This window comes from Neodiprion pinetum, chromosome 2 (genome assembly GCF_021155775.2).
Source record: "Neodiprion pinetum isolate iyNeoPine1 chromosome 2, iyNeoPine1.2, whole genome shotgun sequence".
In the NCBI taxonomy this organism is placed as follows: domain Eukaryota; kingdom Metazoa; phylum Arthropoda; class Insecta; order Hymenoptera; family Diprionidae; genus Neodiprion; species Neodiprion pinetum.
Window position 1 is genome coordinate 23,220,459 of NC_060233.1, and position 24,306 is coordinate 23,244,764.

Sequence of the window (24,306 nt, forward strand, 5' to 3'; positions counted from 1 at the left end):
TTAATAAGTCTATGAAAAATATGAAATTTATTTATTTATTTAGTGTAAAAATAGCATATACGTAAGCGAATGGTCGAAAATAGTACTTTTCTTAAATAAAATGCATTTTCTGCTAATCTACCATGAAAATCCATAAGCCAATTTCTGCACAAACTTAATACACATGAAAAAATTTTCTCGTTTTTGCTGTCCCCCATATTGGATCCGCCATGTTGAATTTTTTAATTTCAAGTTCAAATTCTTAATCGGTGACCCCAAAAACCGTGTAGCAAAAAGTTTCTCAAAACTTAATAACTTTTTGAATTTACGACCGCCATATTGGATCTACCGTTTTGTATTTTCAAATTTTGAATTCAGACACGTAATCAGCGACCCCCAGAGCCTATTTAAGCTAAATTTCAAGCCAATCGCACATAAGGAAAAATGTATGCATGGAATGGTTAATCATTAATCAGTTTAATGAATTTAATGTAAATTGTGATTCTTGACCTGAGGTTGATGACAGAAGGGTAATTCTTGGATATGCAGGTCAAAAATGAAACAAAGTGAAATTTGTTTACGTTTCGGCCCGAGCTCGGGCCCCCCTCAGAACGAGATATTTATTATCATAATGAATTCAAGTGATACATTAAATCTTGATTGAGTCCATAAACCGAATATGAGGTCAAACAAAAAAAGTAGAAAAAAATCTGGTATATTCGTGATATTTGCTCAATTTCCAGGATACGGATCAGAATTCCAAATGGTCGAAATTCGCATTATATATTATGTTGAATCTTGTCAGTGAGAAGGGATAAAATTTCACATATTTTATTTTCACGATATATAAGAGAAAATGATCTATACCAAAAGTTAGGCTTTCACGGATAAAAGGCCTGATTGGAAATACCATATAAATGTAGCAACGAGATTCTAGTCATGTCAACCTGAAAATATAGTTGGTCTTACTTGAACAGTTTAGTTATTTTAACCGGTGCGTTCGGTTAAGGCGTATAGCACGAATTACCAGACAACTGGTTGCAACCACCTCCTTTGCACACTGCGTACTCTATCCTAACTGCATATCCCGGAAACCTCTTTTTCTTTTCCGCTTCGCTGTATCTCCGGTCATCACACATTTCCAGCCTTTGCAAAGTCCTAAAATTGCTGGCATTTTCCGCAATATTTCTTACAGTAATACGAAAAGCTAATATTTCAATGCTACATTTCACTAGTTGACCAGAACAACAAGTACTAAACTGGTGACAATGATTGCAATCCGCGAGTAGTAAAAATAAGAGTAGTAGAAAGAGGTATTCATCTTATTATAAATGATCCTAAAGAAATAGGAATAAGGAATTAGCGACTTAAAACTTTGTCCCTCAAAATACTGGAAAAGTTCCAATGCCAGACAGGAATTTACAGTGGACGTGATACATCTTGGACTGACTGCATCAAAACATAATGAAAGTTGAGAACTTGTATTAGAAATATTGCCAGTCAGCGTCGCTGAGCTTCGAAAATGCAACGCTTGCAACTCGAAGGGTGCTTTTTGAATTTACGTCCACCATATTTCATCTGCCATTTCGTATTTTCGAATTTCGAGTTCAGATTCGTAGTCCCCGATCCCAAAAGCCTACGCATGCAAAGTTTCAAGTGAATCGCATGTAAGGAAAAATGTATGCATGAAAAGGTCAAATGAGAATAAACATCATGCAAAGAATTTATCGATCAGATAATAACAGAGATCAACAGAGTAGATAAAAAAGGTTAACATAACGTCAGCGGTGATATCTGGGGACCAGGTAGTCTTAAGTCCTAGTGTGTAAAATGTATCATTTCACTTCTGCGCATACGCCAGCGTACCGTTTTGTCTCACTGTTCGGAAAAATGGTACTTTACGCACGCTCCAGTGGCTTTGAAATCGAACTTCGGTAGCAGGTGTTGAAAATATTGTATGTCTCTTTACAGAACACTGCAACTCAACGGTAGAAAATTTTATACAATTTTAAGGTGCGTGAAATAACACGCATTATGGTCATTGTTTACGATACGATAATTTATGCATAAGAATATTCTGTTTGAGTTTGAAGTCAATTTTTATTCAGCTTCGCAAGATATGATATATATATGGTAATTCCAAAATAAATGCGACATTGGTAAAGAAATTTTAAAAAACCAATAGTACTAATAAAAAACAGTGGTATATGTGCATCGCAAATGTAAAACATAATAATGTTTAAAATCAAGTACAACACTAATCCAGCTATAATTCTATTTGTGTTAGTAAGATAATTTTGCAAAAAAAATAAAAATTATCCAAGATGTCATAATATTTTCGTTAATAGGATATAATTTTTATGGAAAAACCCTAATTACCTATTGGAAAATATACGATACGTCCGCGAAATGAGAATATTTTATTCCTTTTTGACCTAAAATTTTTCGAATAGTAATTGTACCAATATTTACAGTTCATTTTAATCGTGAAAGTTGCCACAAATCAGTCATGTTATGGATTCTCGAGGCAAACTTTTTTATGAGTGGGATTCGATTTCCGCAGTCGTCTTTTAATTTTTGTCGTCTAAAAATTCTTTCACGCTTATTTTTATTCAACATGTATATTTCCTGACTGGCTATTATGAATATCTGAAACGACTCACCAAGCTGTTAATAAAAAAGACTCCGTCATGAAAACAGAAATCTAAAATCTGGAAGCTGAGGAGTCACGTTAAAAATGAATCAATCAATAAAAAATCTATGAAGTTGGATCACCCATCAACTTTTATTACGTCAGTCTTTCCGAATTATTCGTTACTTAATGAAAACGACACAAGTACTAAATATCATTAAAAGTACTAAAAAAAATCCGTTAAACATATTAAATACTTCGAAACGTAAAAGACGATATACTTATGATGTGCATAAGACTTTGCATAACAATTACGAGTGAAGTTGTCAAGAATCACAATTTCCGAACATATGCTTTATAACAAACGAATTAAATTGAATTGCTGTATCGAGCAGAGAAAAATGTTGATACAACGATAGAAAGAAAAAATTATTACAGCGGTAATAATAATTTTCTTAGTATAGTAGAACGAGTGGATGAATTCCTCAAGGCCGTTAGTTGTATCAGCAGAATTCTTTCTGATGAAACAAATTTGTCTCGCTACGACTGCAAACTTTTTTGCATTCTCTACGTGACATTTCTCTTGCTGGTCCAGCAAATCTTTTTCTTTCCAAACAGGAATGATTGCGAGACATCTAACGATTACTGTAATTTATTCTAATACTTTTCTCTCGAAGTCAAAACGCAGCATTTGTTATCCCTTTACTATAGTAACTTTTTACCGGAGAAAATCTTTTTGGTGTTTCGTGTATTTTTATGGAACTGAATTGTTCTAACGGGCATTTCTAGGGAATTTGACGAGGTTTTGAATTTTTGTAAGGGCTTGCTCTAATTGTTGTAAGAGATTTCTATGGAAGATCGGTCATATTTTTCATGACATAAAGGGATTATAAAACTTGTAAATTATAAAAAAATTTCCAACGTGTCAGAATGAGGTGATAAGTTTTTACAGAATTCTTGCACGTTTTATAACATTTTGTATAAAAGATATGGTAATTGATTTATTGAATGTTTGTTTTATAGAAATAAGGTAGAAAGTTTAGTGATGAAATTTTATTCACCCTTTAATCAGCAGTGGATTTAGAGTAAAAACGACATTTTATCATTTTTTGTGCACCTATTTAATTGAGCTCTTTGCAATGCATTACATATAGTAACAAACATATTTGTTCAACTGACCGGAACGTTGAACAATACAAAGTCGATATGAAGACTTATTGCAAAACCACGGACACACTGATATACGAAATAATGATGAAATTGTGATTTCACTGTGAAACTACTGTGTAACGAAGGGTCAATACTCGGACCTCGATTCTGAAACTCGTTCGGGACGGAGGTTTCCAAAATCGAGGTCGGAAGACGCCTCCTTTTATCCTGCGATCCACGCACTGCATTCCGTTTGCTGCATTGAACGCGAAATCGACGAGAGAGAAAGAAATAGAAAAGTAGAGAGTAAGAGGAAAAGAGATGCAAAAGCAAACTGCACCTACGCGTGTCTTTCACAAAGTCGATACAGTCGAGCGACGGGTTATTTGCTTGCACAAGCGTATCTACCGGGTGTTTCCAAGTGAACACCGCAGTGCGTCAGGTTGCCTACCACTGACAATGAGTGAAACAAATATCGGTAAGACAGACCTACCGAGTCGTAATCAACGTATTCAAGTCGAGTCATATGATTACTTTAACGTGACTCCGGAACGCGATCATTAAACGCTTCAACATACTCAACAACCAAACAACTACTTGGCCAAATACACACAACTTGGCAATGCGGAAAATTCCAGCTCACTCGCAAGGACTTTGAGGAATTATCCTAGTGTAACGGGTCGAAAAATAGCTGATTTTGATAATTTTTTTTCGCACGGTTAACAAACGCTAATCAGTCTGATTTTTTAATGTCAAATGAACGCACTTGTGAAGAATGGAAAATAAATATCTACGCGTTTGTCTTTTTAATATTTTGTTCAACGGTTTTTTCGAAACCTGGTTTTTCAAAATGGTAAAAACTCTAAAGTAAGAGTTCTTAAACTTTCAGTATCAAATTAGGTCACGACATTCTTCACGCCATTCTTTATATTGTTACAAAACCTTATTTTTTGGAAATCTTCGTACCTCTTTTTAACGATCGACTGTCGAAAAAATGAGCTAAGAAAATAACCTAAATTCGATACTTTTTTCAAGCCACCGCCATTTTGTCAATGTTGATAAAAAAAAAACTTCCATAGCAAGATCGCGGTTTTCATACGGATTAATAATCTTTTTACAAATTCTGTTTCAGATAACATCAACGGCCACCACCGTGTCCACCATGCGACTCCGTTTTTTTCGAAGTCATTTTCAAAATTATTAAATAAATGTAAAAAAAAATTAAAACAAACGATTAAAAATTCATTTCCCGTTATTCACGAGTGCTTTGATTTGACATAAAGTAATCCTACTGATTAGCGTATTTTAACCGTCGAAAAAAAAAAAATCGCGAAAATCAGCTATTTTTCAACCCGTTACATTAGAATGATCCCTTAACCGCGTTACCCGTTGATAACTCGGTAGGTCTATATTACCGATGGTTTTTTCCCTTAGTGGTAAGCAATCCAACAAACTGCGGCGTTCACTTGCAAACACCCGGTATACCGTTGCGCGATATTTGGCACGCTGACCCAAAATTTGTAGTGGACGACCTCGTCCTTTTGAATAAGTAAATTGTTTCAGTGTACCCGTTGCCGGCGCGCTTAGAATTCAGGTGTTGATCAATGTTACGGTGGATTATGCAAACTCGGCTCATGCGTTTATGCCCAACGCGGCGTGGCTTGTATCGAATTAAATGCGCCTTGACTAACAATTCGACTACCTTCGCAGCCTTCGTGGAATCGTTACGTCTTCGATTGTTGTTATCGATGCAAGTGGTCGGCTGCAGAACCCCATATAGAGAATTTTTTCGGTATCTCCTTCCTCGAAATGTATCGGTATGGGAACCTTCTGTCGATACCGATACCGACGTATCGAAATTTCGGTAAATACCGAAGTGCCGAAATTTCCGATAATCTAAATACTATTTACATTATTGGTATTTATTACAGTTCAATACAGATTTTTCTTAGTCTTTTTCCGACGATATTTGCAGATTAAAATCTACCGAAACTTTGGTGCTTCGGTACTTACGGAAATTACGATATTTCGGCTAACCGAAACTACCGAATACGAAACCCGTACCGAAAATCGGTATATAATTTCCAATACCGCGCACTCCTAGTCACCATCATGAAGAGGAATATTTATGAGAGGACGTTGTCCTGATGAAAATCATTTCTACGATATTCTACAAAAACACGGAAAATAAAAAATCGGAGAAAGTTGGTGGTTTTTTTTTTTTTTGTGAGAAAGCATTGCGTTTTTGTAAATGTTTCTTCAGAAACGATGTACTGTTACGATGAATTCCAATCATTTGTAATACCATGAAATAAAAAAAAAAAAATCAAATACTCGGAAAATTGTGATATAACGTTGCGAATATTCGAAAAAATCTATGAACTGCATTGAGGAATTACAATGAATTGATAGTTTTTTATGACATAAATTGAGGAAAATAAAATGAAACATTGAGGGGAATAAAATAAAAACGAAATTCGGTAAAGAATTGTATGCAATCTTACGAAAATGTACATAGTTTATTGAATTGAAAACGGTTATAGCATATAATTGTAAAGAATTGCGATTTCTGACAAGTTTTGAGGTAATCCATAATTGGAAAACAAAGTAGTGATTTTTCATATAATTTAGCAGAAAAATCATAACTTACTAAGACTGATTTTCTATAAGACTATATATGTATGAAATACTGTTCTTGAACCATCGCTAAATGTCGCACCTCTCTGACAAAAAAAAAATTTCTGAAGACAGGTAAAGTAACCAAGCAGATAGAGCGTTCGATTTCCAAGACTCTTCTCATCATTCAAGTACGATCTCACAAAATATCAATATTAATAATTATTTAGAAAAAAATAGCTGTTTGTCGAAACCAGGAATTCTACGATGTTTTAAGAAAATGATGTCAATTTAAACGATCGATGTACAAAAAACGATCGCCACAAAGTTAGCCGTTGCCAAGCTGCGTTCATTTGACATTAAAAAATTCTATAAAAAGTTTCGAAAAATTCTATTAGTCACGTTTCGAATCCGCTACGAAATCGTAGCAACAACGTAACCTCATGTTTTAGCTTAAAAATTACATATCTCTTTGTTCCATTCGGTGCCCTGATGTTTTTGTATTCAACATTTAGAATTCTCATGAATTATACAATGTGATCATTGTTTTTAGCGATATCGACAGTTATTCTGTTCAAATTTAGAAACCTTATGAAATACACAATGTGAGCTTTGTTTTTAGCGATAGCCACGTATCAGAAATATTTATGTTCATTATTCAATGTAAGTCTGTCGTGACTAGTTTTTCCACTGCAGCGTCGGTCAAAATCAGAATTTCAATAACTTTCCTGTCTGTTGTTGAGTCGGCGACTCATTTTTACTCTTAAGTTTCGCATATGGAAAGATACTGTTGATACTTTCAATATATTCGAATGCTCCATTGTCATTGATTTCGTGATAATACTGCCTCAAGTTATGGTCAATAGCATGGCTTCATTGTGGCGTAGTATTCAAGTAATACTGTACATCTTGTTCAAATGCATGTACGTATTACACTGGTTTCAGTTCATTCCGTTATGCATATTATACAGTTATCCGCATACCACCTGGAGTTTCAGGATACCCGAAAAATGCCAAACAGATTTCTGCCACGTGAACCGATGACTAATCCACGAATTAATATTTCTTTGTTGTATAAGCTTCTTGAAAATAAGTGCATTTCTATGAAGAAAATCTGTGATTGGAATGACTAAAAATTTTATTGAACGCACCGTAAAGTGATTGAACATTAGCGTTATTAAACCGCACAAAACGTATTCTTCGAATCATGTCATTTATAATTCTATCGAATCAAAATTTTGTCGGAATTACTCAAGGTTGAATGGGTAAAATCCGAAAACTGATTGTCGTACACTGATAAAGGAGTTTATCCACTGTCAACAAATTTATACTTGGATATGGCTAACTATATGTTTCATTATTATTATCAAACCTAAGTTGAGCCAAGTAATGATCGATAAACATTTGTTGACAGTTAACAGATGATATTTGGCTCAATTAAAATTTCATATTTAAATATACGTTTGTTAACGGTTTTTGTTTACTTGTAGTCAATACTAATTTCGATTACACGGAACTTGGTATTATTATGCTTTCTTGGTTTGCAGTAGGTCTGATGACAAATTTATCTTTCGTCTCCGTATCTGAACTCCTACCCGACTACTCGGTCTTTCAACTCGGTAGCGAGAACATTTACCGCCTAGTGGCCGTTTAAAATACTAGTATACCGATGTTTACCACGAATACATTCTCTACTTGTTTCAAAACATGGGGTGTTTCTTTTACCTCGTGAACAATCTATTGCAACTGATTCAACCAGTTACGCCAAACAAGTTAGATCAACAAAGTATGCCGTTCAATCGATGTAAAGTTTTTGTTGGCTCGATTCATGTACTTATTTTATTTGAAGTACCTAATCGTTTCTGTCAACGAACACGCGACTTAGAGGAACAATACATAAACTTCAAATGAACTGATATTCAGTTGACTCAATTTCGGAAACAGGTTGAAAGATTCACTCGAATCAATAATTCCCTCAATCGTGACAAGAAAGGCTTTTGTAGAATCAAGGCTTGACTAAATCATTTTGACAAACTAACTAAATCAAAATTGTTGAAGTGAAATCATCGTATTTGTAACAAACAAGGGACACTAGATTGAAGCAAATAGACTCCAATGCAATCTGTTTTGTTGGTTCAAGAATTTCTTTCCCTCCGTGTAATGTCAGAAATACAACCAATAAAACTGTACAAAGATAAACTTTGCACACCTCTGCTGGCCTCATCAGCATTATGTTATTCCTCGCCTAAGAATATTATTGCTAGTATTTCTGTTCGTATGAAAACAAAACAATATGTGGAAGGAACATCGAAGAGGTATGCCAAAAGGATTATTATCCTTGTACGAGATTTTCAGGTCACATATGCATTTTGCTCGGTTACTGCAACTCTCTAACCAGTTATACCAGTCTTGAAGTGTCGAGAAGTTTTTCCACCTCCGTCTAAGAGCGAATGTCGTTTATTTTTAGTAAATTTAGTAAGCAGCACCACTGTAATTGTCGTGATAACATTCTCGCAGAACTTGCGAAGAGCAGCCATCTCATGTGGTTGTATATGGAGACGAGTCCGTTAAATATTTATAACCGTTAACCTTAACGGTTTGTTACTCTGCAGACCAGGTTTAGATGCTTCCAAATTTATCTTCACACTACGCGCTAAGAGTTGGGGGAGAGTATATATTATGGTTAGTTGACGCGTTGATTCAATTTTGGCAAGTCAGCCTTGAATTTCAAGAATAATCCAATATTTATTAGGCTTGACACGAGTGAGTTGAATTGCTTTCACGTCTTTCAGAATTGCCTATCTCATCTTAAGTCCGGGTTGGACAATAGTAGGATACTTTTTTGCACACAAGTATTACTAAATTCAAGCCTTGTGCATGATACCCTTCATGGCTCTGATCAGGATTAAAATTTTTACGGACTTACATTTCATTTGTGCGAAATATTGAAAATCAGTCCTAAAGAATTAAATCGTCGTGAAAAGACCGTCGCATTATTGTACGTAACATTAAATGAGGAATCTGATATGCTGGCAGGAAACCGCAATGACAACTTTATAATTATAGCTTGCAGAAACCATAGAGAGTCCGCCAGTGAAGTCATTGTTGCGTCATACTTCCTATCAGTATGGTTACTGTTGCCTATATTTTCTATCTTCAATAACTTATATACGAGTATAAGCTCCAATGTACTTCGATTGTGAATGATCCGTTTTTCTGTTTCAAACTTTTCAGGGACATTATTATGTTTAGTCAACTTTAATAACAAGACAGTATTCTGTGGTTTTTGGGGTCGCTGATGATGAATCTGAAATCGTATTCAAAAATTCAAGATGGCATATTCAGTCTGGTCGACATAAATTTCAAATTTGATCGAATACCGTCAAAAACTCTATGCGTGGGTTTTTGGGGTCGGTTATTGGATTCGCCAGACTGAATTTTCAAAATCTGATTTCAGGATCGTAATCAGCGACCCCAAAAACTTTTAATTTATGTAAAACAAGTATATGTGTTGGAGGGTGACTTTCTCTGAAATGAATTATTCCGTCAATTTTCCCGATTTTTTTCGATCAATTTGTTTCTAACAATGATACTTTATATTACATCGCAATAATTACTCTTGTGTATTGAAAACCTATTAGTATACACAAATCACAAATAACAAAAACCGCGAAGAAATATGTTGAAAAATTCTCTAAATTCACAAAAAATCGATATTAGGGTTAAAGGAATGCTCAAGTCAGGAGCGATGGAGAAGGTTAGCCGTCAGTTGGCAAACCAACTGAATATCTGTCGAACATTGTGAAATGAGCCAGTTAGCGATACTGCAACATTATAACAAGGTATCGATTTCCAAGGGTTGGGATTCTTTTTCTAGGCACCGTTACGATTGACGAAGGCATTAGTTTTAACGAGTTTGTTAACCGAGAAAATGAAAGTAGTAATTAATGCCGAAGGGTCGAATAAAATCACAACCCTAGGTAAGAATTTCAACTCACTCGGTTCTGATGATACAGCTGCCGCGGTACCGCTAGTCTGATTGGCACAATTCGCCGCAATGATTTCTCGTAGGAATGAGATGGTTCCTTCAATCAAAATCACTGCGGTTTATTATGTCTAAAATCTTCTGTGAATTCTGAAGAAATCATAACGATAACTAGAGTTCAGAATTATTTGAAAACTTTTAAAACGTGGTTTTACCATTTTATCCTGTAGTCAAGGTTTTTTTTATGAGCACCTCAAGGATTCGGAATTGGGTATAATTTCTTCGAAATCGGACTTTTCCATCGAATTGTATGAAATCTTCCCACATTTGATGGATTACTCAAGTGACCACTAAAAATGAATCGTATGGGTAACCAATGAGTTTGTCAGTACAGTATTTATAAGGCTTAAGATTACCAATGTACTATGTTGGAGAGCTTACCAAATTTCAATCACCTATCGAGTACTTGTAATTTATACAGGTGAAATATAGCATCGGTAAGAAAAGTAATCTATGAATTTAGGTCCATGGAAGAACCACCTGACAAAAGAGCCACTACTGAAAGTGGTCAATTCGTCGTAACTATCTAATAAAATATCATGAGCCACATTTTCGAGTTTACGTCTGACCAAAGTAGTACACATAGGCTGAGGAAGTGGGTAAATTTTGGGTATGTAACAAATTCGGATAATGAATTTTTCAATCCGATTGGAGTTTGTTATATTTAAAAGTACGAGGATTGATCTACATTTACAGGTTTTTTTTCAAACATTATTAATAGGAAGTATGGTTATTGAGAATAACGTCGGCCATTTTTCTCGGTGATGTGTTTTGCGGTGCCCAGATATCTCGAAAACGTCTCAAACTATCTATTTCGATTTCGAAAATAGTATTCTCGGATACTTCATGGTCCTTGCCATAATACTAAATGTTTTCAACAAAATTACGACCATTTGAAATTAAAAGGCAACTATTTGTTCGGATTTTAGAAAATTTATTTCACAAATAAACATGACAAATAAGTAAAAGCGTCGTGGAAAAAAGAGTTAATTATACAAGAATACTTGGGCACCCCGAAATACATCACCGTGCGAATGATTGATGCTATCGTAACAAACAATTTTTCCTATCAATTGATTCTGAGAGAAAAAATTTGTGAATAAGGGATAAACATACTTTTATACGAAATGAACTGTAATCGAATTAAATAATTAGTTGTGGAATTCTCAAATTTCACTCGCTTTTTCAGCCGCATACTCGCGTGTATCCCCATACGGAAGTTTTATAGTTGACCAAAAACCGATATTCTCTGATAAATTTATTAAGAAATAGAATATACTGAAATTGTAAATACCGTTTAAATACCGACGCTTCATTTCGCATCCCTTCAAAATGGTTAGTAAATCTGATCGTTTTTACTCACAGATGGCTCATTTTATTCACAAAACTATTTTCTATAAATTCACTGAAATACTTTGTTTTAACATGTTGGCGTCGTTAAATATTTAATTTTAACGCATTATACCGATACTAATTGCAATCAACAAATGGGCATTATTCAATTGGTCGCTGATGAAAAAAAATCCGTTTCTGTGATTAATAAAAAAAAAACAGTTTTTTCAATAAAATGAGTCATCGTAGAGTGAAATCGAACAAATCTAACATAGATCTTGAACCAACTATGAAACTATTTGAAATGAAGTACCGATATCGACAGTTTTGTATAAAATTCCAGTATTTTTTATTTTTATATGTTGAATGAGATCATGGTAGCTTTCTACGAATATAATAATTCGAAACGTCGTTGACATTGTAAATAATTATCGATCAGTATTGATTTCTTGGATATGAAAGTCAATTTGCGTAAACAAATTATATTTGTTAACGTTTCGGCCTGAGTGAGAGCCTTCCACAGAACGAAAATTTATTGGAATCTGTTAATAATTGATACAATTTATGTTATAAGCTAAGAAAACGAACCTGGGGTTTACAAAGTCTGTGTAGGTCACAACCTGAATTTACCTTGATTACACCGCATGGCGTGTGTACGAAATTTTTACATTTTTATTTGGATAGTAATTATCATTGACCAACACTGCGACGAATTTTTCTTCATGTCTACCTACCTGGTGATAAATCCTTAACTAAGCTACCATTTAATGATACCACGATACTCGAGCTCCTGGGATTACCATCAATCTTAATAACAGAACCACTTAAGATGATCCTTGTTGATCAGATTAATGAGATACGTTTGCCAAAAGTCGGTGGTTTTTGGTAATTTTATTTGTCCGAGGTAATTATTAATTAACGTTTGTGACTTGAATTTTTTTCAATTTCGTACACCAAACCTCAATGAGAAGAAAATCCTGCTTGTTGGTACATATTTTTATAAAATCACAAGCGTAATTATAAATTTAACTCAACTATACGAAAGGACAAATCTTGTTAACAAACAGATATGTTTATAGTCCATGAAAAACTAATGTCTGGTTAAGCGTTTGTTATTTCTCTTGTAGCCTGAAGATGGCTAGCAAGGCCCGGCCGAAAGGTTGTTTACATATTAAATGATGGCAGCACAAAACTGGATCAGATGAGTTTTTCGCGTGGTCTGCAAAGCAACGCGCTCGAACTTCTATTTCCATTTGGAGGTAACGAGCGCAGGGCGCCGGCAAATACGCAGTAAACGTGAACTAACGAGAACGAGTAAACGAACTTGGCTACATCCTTAGGTAATTAAGCCCCCCGTAGCAGCTCATCCGGCATATCTAAGCGCGCCTTGAGAAGGTATTACACGATTAAATGTTAATCCAGGCGACGATGCGACGCCGCCGTCGCCGTCAAGAAAATGAAACCCGTGTGCATTAAAGTGGTTTTTAAAAAGGTCATTTTTTAATTTCATCCGGTTCACGCCCCAAATGAGCTTAAAATAATTGAAATATGTCACCGGCGCGATGCAGTTGACGCGAGTAAATGGAACGCATTGTCGTATAATAATTCGTATATAATCGAACCCGTATTTTCTGTCGGACCGAAACAAGTTAGTCGGAAGGTTAATAGGCATTTATGCACTTTGCCGAACAACGCGATTTCTCAGATGGGAGTGAGGGAAAAGTGTCGCTTCAGAATTGTACACACTGATGCTCATGCTGAACACCGAATTTTGTTTACGTACAAATTTGGACCTCCTATATGGAGGCGTGATCTTGTTCGCTTCCTCATTGTCAGTCTGCCGGACGAGGAGTTCAACAGAAGGAGACGGTAACAGGATACAAGCAGGATGCGGAGCTACGTGGATAACCCTCTTACTCTGCACGACAGGACATTGGAACAACGACACTTTACGCTGGTGGCAGCGAGGCGTTTTTAGTCTTGGGTTACAGCATTGTGGGATTTTGTTACCGGAACCGGATATCATCTTCCTTCATTGTACTGTATATACTATGCTACCACTGGTTGAGTGCCAATGTGGAAGGAGGCTTTAAATAGACGTTGTTGCAGCCTTTCGAGGCTTCTTATTGAGTATTATCTACCAAAGGTAAGACTGGAAGAACACTGAGAAGAAGGTGAGCAGTATAATTGTTATAAATTTGCAGCACCTTACTTGATTCCGGTAATTTTTCTCGCTGTCTTTCGGTGATCTTCCCGCAAAATTTCACACAACTGTTAGGTTAGGTTCGGCTGCTTTTCCACTTCAAATACGTTGATGTGCAGCCGGCTATTTTCAACCTGATCTTTTACGCGACAGGTTGCGAATTCAGTCATGCCAGCTGCAGAAATGAAAAAAATATTCGAACAATAGGATCTGTGACAATATTTTTGTTTATCCAGGTGTGCCGTCTGGCATCTGCGACCGACTTTTGTCGCGGTTTCTTGGACATCGATAATAATTAAAGCGTCAGCCAATATTTTGAACTCATTTCAATTATTATACTGTTTTTCCTGTTAAGATTTTAATTTTCAGCAGATTAATGATTATATTCAACTGGAGTTGACTGTCAGTAATGTTTTAACCCTTTGCGGCACAGCCTCTCATATATGAAACACCTTTTTTTAATTGATTATTCAAGATTTATATTCAATTATTAAGATATCGCTGACGCATTTTTTATTTTATTTTTTTGCATAATCAGACTTCCAAGATGTCAATGTTGATGTTTTAAGAGGGATTACGATGATTCCGCTAATATAGTGAGTGCTATAAATAAGCAGTGTCGAAAATGCCTATTTTTACAGAATAAATGTAATTGTGAGAAGGTTATGGGAACTAGAAAAGTGGAACTCGGTAATCTCGGGTTTTTGGGGCTGCTGAAAACGAATCTGACGTCATAAATTCAAAATTCAAGATGACGGACCCAATATGGCCGACTGAAAATATAAAAATCGATCTTCTTCGCTTGTATTAGATCCGCCATTTTGAATATTGAAAATTTCTCAGATCTGACCCCATTTTTGAAATCAGCGACCTCGGGAACCCCTATATACGCAGTTTTAAGAAATTTAGGTGCAAGCAAAAATGTACGCTTCGAAGTGTTACTGAAGGATTCTATTTTGAAAACGATGCAGAGATATGTTAATATTATCAACGGAACGTACTGCAGATAAAATCTTGTAGTTATGTATGTACGCTGCTCGTGCAATCAGCCGGTTCATTGTCAGTATCATATAATGCATAATTGAGTTACACTCGATGCACTGTCCGTTGAACAGCTTTAATAGCGCCAGAATAAAATGATGGCCCGCGCTCAGCACGGGCGCATATACCTTATACATTTATTGAGATTTACTGCGCACCCGTTCTCATTCACAAGCAGACGACTCCATGTTTCTACAAATTAAACTCATTCGTAGAATCGACCGCTGGGGGCAGGATTTTGATTTTCAAAATATCAGTCATTAAGATCGAAATTAAGACAACCTTGTGATAGTGATTCTGAGGAAGAACCTAAGAAAGAAACAAAACTTCAAAGAACAAACACTCCTTCCCTCGTGAATGGAATTTGACTTCAGAATGTTGGAATTGCAAATTGTAGATCTAATATGATGCCTATAGAACTGCGCGGTTAATTAGCTCTTTCAATTAATTGTCTTTCCACTAATCGAATAATCGCATAGCTTTTATATGGTGGTGTGGATTAGAATTTCAAAAATTAATGCGAAAACCAAAGACATTGATAGGTCTTGTGAGTTTCTATTTTTAATTACAATCGGAAAATTTCGAAATTCGTATTGGTGAATCGGATTATAATGTGGTTAATGCCACATTTAAAAATTACGTGATTGTCGTGAAATTTAATTTTCTCAAGCTTTTGAGGTCAAAAAATCCATACAAAAGGTATCCTTAGCGCGAAACTTCCGGTTTCACTTTTCCTACAATTCATCAGTTGATTAGTTGCTGGGGCAGCTACCATTTTCATATTGCTTAACCCAGAATCATATTTGGGGCTTCTGAACATTTTTGAGAGCTTAATATCGCGGCTATTTGCATTGTTTTTGTTTTTAGAACTATCAGTTCACCTCATGACGTATATTGCAGCCGGATTTTTTTAATTTCGATGTTCTGCAGTCAAACTTTTCAATAACAAGAGGATCTCATCGAAATGATACTTTATTCACTTAAGGACTTAGCCCGAAATTATCGCGATCATATTTTTTCAAGTGGTTAAAATATCGATAGATAAATCAGTCAATCCGAAACTCTGATTCAGAAAATATAATGAATGAATTGGCATGTTTTTTGCAAGCCAACTGTATTATCTCTTATATTTCTTACGGTTTTGTATTATATCTATCGCTGATAACAAATAGGGAAATAAAATGTTCAAAATATGTCTGTGCTAAAAACAAATAGTGAATTATATTCCTGCATAAAAAAAGTTTTTTTTTTTTTTTTTTTTATGGAAAAGAACTGATGAATTACATTGCTATTATTCAAGCAGTAGCGTTGAAAAACAGGAATCACTCTACGATTTTGCAAAATATAAATTTACACTAAAACGATAAATGTTGTAGTAGAGCAAGTTCAGAAATTCGAATATATTTATCACTTTACCAATAAGTGTATAATCAGCAGCCCAAGTATACGAAGCAAATTGAATATTCAAAGTTAGATCACTAATTAGTTAAAACTAGCGTCTATTTCAATATTTGTCAGCAATTATGGTGATAATTTGAATAGAAATCTTGGGAAGACAAAACATTGATACCCTAATATAGAATGGCATTATGAAAGTAAATTCGAAACATTGCACAGCAGATTTTAGTGCATTCTAATCATTTTGAAAAACTGACAATATAAAATTTTGTAAATCACTTCCAAGTAAGATTGTGATTGACACCGCTATTTTGAATTTTTAAGTTCTTCAAACATGGAAACCCTGATTTTAATCGGCAATCCTTAATTATCTATCGAAGTCAAAAAATCGATTTGTCTGGAATTTTTACTATTTGTAGTGTGAACTCAGATTGAAAAGTTCACCAAGTTTGAACTTTCTAGGACTTACCGTTCGCGAGAAATGACACATCAAAATTTATCATTTTGATTTAATTGAGGTTTAAACGCGAATTGTTTTCGTATCGTTATCGGCATAAAAAAATTATGAAGAAATAGATATCTTATGTGAAAAATTCTCACCTTTCCGAACGTGTCATTCATTTTTGTATAACTTTTCGAGATCAATCTCGAAAACACGTTTTTCGGCGGAGGACCGCTATTTTTCATGCGCCACCAAAATTTATCTTACTTTTGAGGGTTTCGTGTGAAAGCTGAGATTTTTTCAGTAGGGAACTCAAATTTTTAGAGTGGGACGGCCATAGGCTCTCACATGAGCTACGTGGAATTCATAAAGATCTATTGATGATATTCTCTTTTTAGAATTCAAAGAAATATTTTTATTTCTTTCAATTGCGCACTATTAGCGTAAGTTTTAAAAATTAGAAACAAAAATATTACGTCGAATTCCAAAAAGAGAGTACGTATTATTGACAGAACTTTATCAATTAAATATATTTCACGTGCGATCCTATGGCCATCACACTCTGAAAATTTGAGTCCTTCATTGAAAAAATCTCAGCTTTCATATTGAAAATTCAAAAGTAAGATAAATTTTGGTGGCACATGAAAAAAGAGGTTTTCTGCCGAGAAACGTGTTTTTGAGATTGATTTAGAAAAGTTATCCAGAAATGAATGACACATTCGGAAAGGTGAAAATCTTGATAACTTTTCAATCTTAGTACATACTACAAAATGTGAAAGTTTCAAACAAATCGATTTTTTTACGTCCCGTTCATTTGTTAATAATTGGTGGAGCGGCCCAAATATATTAAAAATTATTTGATCATCACGGAGAGGAATTGCATCAGTTATTGCTAATATTTTCATTTTTTAATTTTTGCTGGACGCTTTACTTTCCATGTGACTGGCGATCTGTGGAGTATATTCAGTAGGAACGAAATGAGCCGTGGTTATTCAAAATTGGACAGAAAATACGATTCTGACATTTAAACGACGAATAATATTAAAGTTATTCATAGCTAAACTTTCTTAGTTTGAATGCAGGATTTGAAATTTTACTACTTGTCAAGACTAGATTCTTTTAGTGAAATTTAAAAAAATTACTTTGAGTTTCACTTTTTATGCTATGATTTCATTATTTTTTTTTTATTTCGTTTCATTAACTTTTATATTGATATGCACATCGCACAAAGGTATTTGACTATATGCGCACATCCTTAGTCGCGTATTAAGATAATATTTTCTTGTGATTTGCAATTAGCAATTGTGTAATTTCGTAGATAATAGTCAAGGCAAGGGTAAATGCGGCCTACGAGTGCAATAATAAGTTAGAACAAGAAGAAAAACTGTTAGAAATACCGGATGTACTTCTGAAAGCCGCAAACTGAATTGCGCCATGAAATTTGGGGCACGCATTCTATTTGACTATCTAATTGTAAGAGTCCCCTTAAAACAATTTTTGCCAACTCGCAATATTTTAATATCTTTGTATTTTGAATCGTACGAAAAGCGCGGAAGGTGACTGTCGTAACCTAATTTATATTTTGTATATAAATAGAGCGTGAGACTGCAACAAGAGATATGTAGATATATCAGCGTACTCGAAAAATTCAATATCTCGATAAACGTCGGGAGTCGCCAAAAATCCTTTCAAGGGGATTCTTAGATAGTTAAATGGAATGTGTGTGCCAAATTGTGTAGCGAAATTCGTTTTACGGCGGTCAGAAGTTCATCCGAAAAATCTCTAAAAGTATGCGTCAACGATATTGAGCACGAATTAAGGTCATGTAGTACTCCTACCTTTACTAGTCGAGTGAAAAACGAGCTTTTTTACCCTTTTTTTGAACCCTTTCCGCTCTTTCATTTGTTCAATATAGGAAGAAAAAGGGTGAATTTGGTCAGTCGGTAAAAGTAAGAGTACTAAATGACCTTAAATAACATCCTTGTTATATATTATTCAAATCAATCTAAATATATTGGCAAATTTAATTTGCACAAGCTAAGATATCAACAACAAACAATAAGTGTTTCATAATTACAACATTCAAAATTATTGAAATCCAGTATTTTCAATCCTCTTTTAATATTCTGGACTCACTTTGCACGTGGACTAGATCACCATGCATAGTCTGAAAATCAGTCATGAAATATTTTACGAATCTATTTATGCTCGTATAGTGAAGAGTGGCAACGGTATGGCAGATTCAACCATGCAATGCGATATTTTTCCGAGCAAAGATTATTGCAAGTATTTCTCGGGTAGCTATATGTATGGTTGAAACACTAATACCTAACTCTTACAATAGTAGACCATACTAACTTGACCATATTTGTATGGCTGTATTGTATTATGTGGCAAATAATATTATTCTCACAGGGATAAATTTTTTTTGCATGGACAACATTTCTTCAACTATAACCGTATGCCTCTCAATCCGATATGTTCAGTCTCCGTGCAAAATTGGATCAAAAACACCAGAATTCAGTTATTTTCAAGACTGTAATTATAAAACCCCTCCTCCAATTGTTGGTATTCTAACTTGTGTGAATTTCAATTTGCTCAAATTCATTACTGTGACATACCTATTAGTATAGTTGTTCTACTCACGTTTACCAACGTTCGCGAAAATAATATTACATGACAGTTTTGGACAGTTTTTCCTTTTTCCCTAGATTTCCATACAGACGGTTGGACTCATTAACATATTCTTAATCAGCTGATATTATCACTTCGTTGTATAATTTCACGTGTGGATTTTCGTAACCCGAGAAGATATATGAGTGGGGAATTCGTCGTTAATTGACCTTCCCCGACGAATTCCTTAGTCATGTATAATTTTATCATTATTAAAAGAATTACCAAGCGTAACAGTTTTATTGTCTTGTGATGTAATAATCTTTAAATCTCTGTATCCTCGACCATTTTTCAGGTATCTACTACCATTGAGAAAAAGAACAGTATAATAAATGTGTGAGGAGGCAAATTCGGTCCTGTCGGGTCGAGCGTAAGTTTGCAACATGAGTCGTATGTGAGCCGAAGACGAATATTGCAAATACGCGAGGTGAAAAGACCTCTATGCTGCACACGATTCTTTATATAACAAGAGTATGTGACGCGTTTTTTTACGAAGCACGAAATTGAGGTTAGGGTCGCATAATGTCAAATTTATAAGCGACAGCGCATGCGCGCAGTACAAAAAAAAACTACTTCCAACTTCTAGGACTTAAAAGTGGTCTTTTGAGTACTTCGCGCATGCGCATTTGCAGACTCACTCTAGCGTCGTAGAAACGGATACTTTGCGCACGAAAAACACGTATGGAAAAACGCGTGAAACATGATCGCGTTGTACAATAGTACATTTTGTAACAAATACGAATGAGGCTTTTTGACGAGAAGCGAGGTTTAAGGTACGAACCGAAGACGAGTGCCGTAACACGCGAGTCAAAAAACCCTACCCATACGAGTTTCGATCTGTATTTTTTATCTAGAACTAAGAAATCACGATGAAGTAGTAATTTCGAGGTTAGAGTGCTAAAAAAGAGTTGACAATCGAATACCACGATATTAAACCAGCAAAACGTGAAATTAAATTTTCATCACTTCGATATCGAATTGTCTGGGCTTTGCAGGTGACTCGTCTTACCCCCACCGTCAGATGTAATACTGCCCTCAGCGCGGACCTTAGACTGGCAGGAAGTCTTGAGCTTGAACTGAAATGATCACACAATCAGCGCGTAACGAGATCGTAAGTAGTTCAAACCAATACTGTTCGCCAGGAATATCTTATCCGACAACCGCAGTCCAAGTCAAAGGGTTTGTAACGTCTAACCGGTTACCGGGTAACGGGTTCTCCCCGGCGTTTGTACTACGTTACTAACCTCATTACGATTCAGTTTCAGACTGGGCTTACGACACGAAAGTGGGCGAGGAGAAGTAACGAGTGACAAGTGGATAATAGGGATTTTGATTTCCGAGCTAGATCAGCCAGCTTCAGTTTTACTCACGCATGCTTCCAGCTGGTGATCAGACACTGACCTTATGCTATGGCGTCGCGAAATCTCTTTTTAGGCTTCATACGGTTTGTTAGGGCAGCTCGTCATTCGGATATAGGGTACGAAGGTGGGCGAATCGGGTCAATCGCATGGAAGTGTGCTCGATAGAGTGTTCCACGAAAAAATAATTTGCAAATTTCTAACGTGGCATCCTCTAAAAAGTTTTTTTGGGTTGAAAGAAAGATTTACTCCGAAGTTGAGCGTTCTATGTTACGTCACCTTTTCTAAGAAAAGTCAAAAATCGAATGAGCGCCATCTTAAACCTAACGTACAACGCTCATTTTCCGAGAGCATCCTTCTTTCATTCCGAATATACTTTCCAGAGGGTGCCACGATGGAAATGGAAAGTCTCGTGGGTCCTAATTTGTTAATATTGATACAGCTTGACACGTTAAACTTTTTCCAATTCAGGAAGATGTGACAATATTTACAATTCGATATTTACCGAGATTAGATTAATGTGGATAATGATGGCAAATGTGTACTTAGTACAATTGTTGAGAAAGGTAATAAGCTGAAGCTACGCACATGTGAACCAGACCCGTGATTTCTTACCTTGTTCATTTGTCATTAAAAAAAAAATTTTCTCCATTCTCAGACGCGAATGAGCCGTGCTTTCGCGTTGGAGATAACAGCACGTGGCAAGGATCCGAATACGTACATTTTTAGACATTCATCCCGAATAAAACCAATTCCTATATAAGAAGAAGCATATTCTTTTTTTACATTTTTGAAAATAACTCAACCTTCGTAAGAGGTAAGCAGTGCTTTTCTTCGTTGGTCGAGAATCGGGCCGGTACCGGTAGCGAATGCATCGATTAGCTTTTGATTTTCGTTGATCATCAAATGCAATTTTTATCTGAAAAACAATACTAGCATCGTGATGGCTTGCAATATTGGCAGAGTGATGGTTAAAAATATTAGTCAATTGAGGGTTGGCGGCACTGGCCGAGCTGGTTACCGATAGGTCATATTGGCCCAGTGCTGATCAACGATACTGATCCAGATCTAGACGTCAAGCGTTGGATCTACAGTATCATTCCAGATGATCACCAGCACTGATCCAGCACTGGGACTGACAACTGAGCCACTGTTCGTAACATTGGCAGCGGTAGCAGCGTTGTCAGCCTATCAGACAAACATTTCTTCAAATGACGCCAAAATACTTCTTCTCACTGATGTTTGACGGTATTAAAAATCAGTAAATACAGGAATACATAATATATTTCATTTTTTCGCTTTATAACATGCATGATTTTCCTAGAACTATACAATGATAATTACCAAACGAGGTAACATACACAGATCCATATTCTACAATCTGAATTGTAAGCATAAAGATATTAGGAACTTTTACGCACATAATATTTTTTTTTTTAATATTTAGGACCACCAGCTTGTCAAATGAGTGCGTTTGGTTTTAATTTATTGTTCCGATTTTACGGACTATATTTAGAGATTTCGCTATCTGTTTTGAGATTTCGTCAGAGACCTTCAAACTTTCTTCACATTCCGGTTTAAACGACAGTATTTCTTATTAAATAAACAATTTTTCTTTTTATTCTGAACGGACTGTAATTATTCTAGATCTAAAGAAATTTCTTGAGGGTTGGCAACGCTGAGCAGTAGTGGCGATGTATACCGAGCCCGTGGTAAAACTTTTCACAAGCGGTATCACGGAGATTAGATATAAGGAGAACGATCGTAATGTTCTGGAAACGGTAGACAATTTGAGAAAAGTTCATAGTTCTCACAATGTGCACTAGAATAGCGTTGCTAAGGTCTGGTTTTTCAAATTTACGAGGGGAATGTCGTGATCACGTGATACAAGCAATAACAAGCGCACGTCTCGAACCTATGATCTTTTCCCTCTGTTCTGGCCGCAAGTCAAGCCAAACAGCCTACGTCGATTGTTGTCCTTATATATTAGGCTCCGTGGTTGGTAGCGACACTGGACAGGGGCATAACTAGGCATTTAAGGGTTCCAGGGCAAGGACGCAAATTGAGGCCCCTGGGTAAATAATGAAACATATTCCAGTGGAGCCTCCCCTCTCACGCTTCAGAAATTTATTCCCAATAAAACAGTAAGATGCTCAATTTATGTATTCTATTCACTGTAAACTAGAATTACGATTTTTCCGAAGAAGATATTTTACATTTTTGACTATATAGTCGAGATAACTATTAATACAGTTGCAATATTAAGTTGAAACAAGCATTCGAAATGGAAAATATCAGAACCACAATCTTATACCTATCATTAGGGTGGTCCTCATTGAGGGTGTTGACGTTTTTCTTTCAGGCCACCCCCCAAATAAACGTTAAATAATTCAAAACAATTTCCTAATTTTTTCACATTTTTATCTCAATTCTAACCCGTTCCTCTGTATGACTATAGGTTTTCTCTGTTACGTCCCAGCCGATAATTATGGCGTGACCTTAACTTCTCTGTACCTTAACTTACCGACGTGCAATTACCATAACTTCACATGCTCATACCACAGACTTAAGATCCATATCGATTTAGATACAGTTACTATATTTGCATACAACATACCATTCGTTATTTTGCAATCAAGCTTACATTCGTGTAACGCTATGCAGTATATATATAATAATTATCATTTCTTAACTTTACATCTTCAATTTCAACTTACACATACAGACCGCATGGTCAACAATCGAAATTCATGGAACTCAAATTCATAAACCTCACTGACCGAATTCAAGGAACGTGAGAAAAGAATAGATAAGTAGTTCACAAAGTATCATTCTCAGAACTCAAAAATGCATTCTTGCAAATAACTATCTTGTCAGCACAGTACCAATTGCCCTCTTCAAGACCAACCGTCTTGCACTGACGTAGCAAGAGACCAAACAGAAGTCTTTCCAAGACTCCCACCTTTCAAACCAAACTGATACAGTACAGAATCATGAATATAACAAATTAAGACTTCAGACCATTCAGAACTAATTCAAGCTTCAGACCACAAGGAACCAATCCTGACTTCAGACAATTCAGAATTCTTCGAAATCAAGAACAGATCATTCTAAATCGATGTGTGCTTATATTCAGAACCTCCGAACTTTAGTATAACTAAATAAGTGAGCAACATCATTATGAAACTAAATCTCTAAATAATAATATCTTATTGTTAATAAGTTTGTATTTAAATTAAAATGTTGTGTACGAATGATTATTTAATCACACATAGTGATAGTTAGCACGACTCACAAGATAATTCCGGATTAACAATAAGTCAAATTGAACGAGAAATTTATACGAGCAGATCATCGAATTTCGTGAAGCTGGTCATCACAACGTTTGTGAGTCCAGATTGAGCCGAAAATCACGCAGTAAATCAAAGATTTCTTGTG

General features: G+C 35.6%; 1 protein-coding gene and 1 long non-coding RNA gene across 4 annotated transcripts in view; one reads left to right on the forward strand and one right to left on the reverse strand.

The window, feature by feature from the left end:
- LOC124213181 (Suppressor of ER stress-induced death) overlaps nucleotides 1-20,729 on the reverse strand; it is a 45,187-nt gene extending 24,458 nt beyond the window's left edge. Inside the window, exon 1 of one of the 3 annotated variants that reach the window (XM_046614193.2) lies at nucleotides 20,520-20,729. The gene's annotated coding sequence lies outside the window, so the exon portion shown is untranslated. Of the gene's footprint in view, nucleotides 1-13,960; nucleotides 14,083-20,519 lie in introns of those variants that run through there. The other 2 variants (XM_046614195.2, XM_046614194.2) reach the window with 2 other exon arrangements.
- On the forward strand, nucleotides 13,861-24,019 carry LOC124213182 (uncharacterized). The gene is made up of 3 exons (XR_006881826.2): nucleotides 13,861-13,927; nucleotides 20,506-20,621; nucleotides 20,770-24,019. It is a non-coding gene; the product is annotated as an uncharacterized lncRNA (long non-coding RNA).
- The last annotated feature ends 287 nt before the right edge of the window (nucleotides 24,020-24,306 follow it).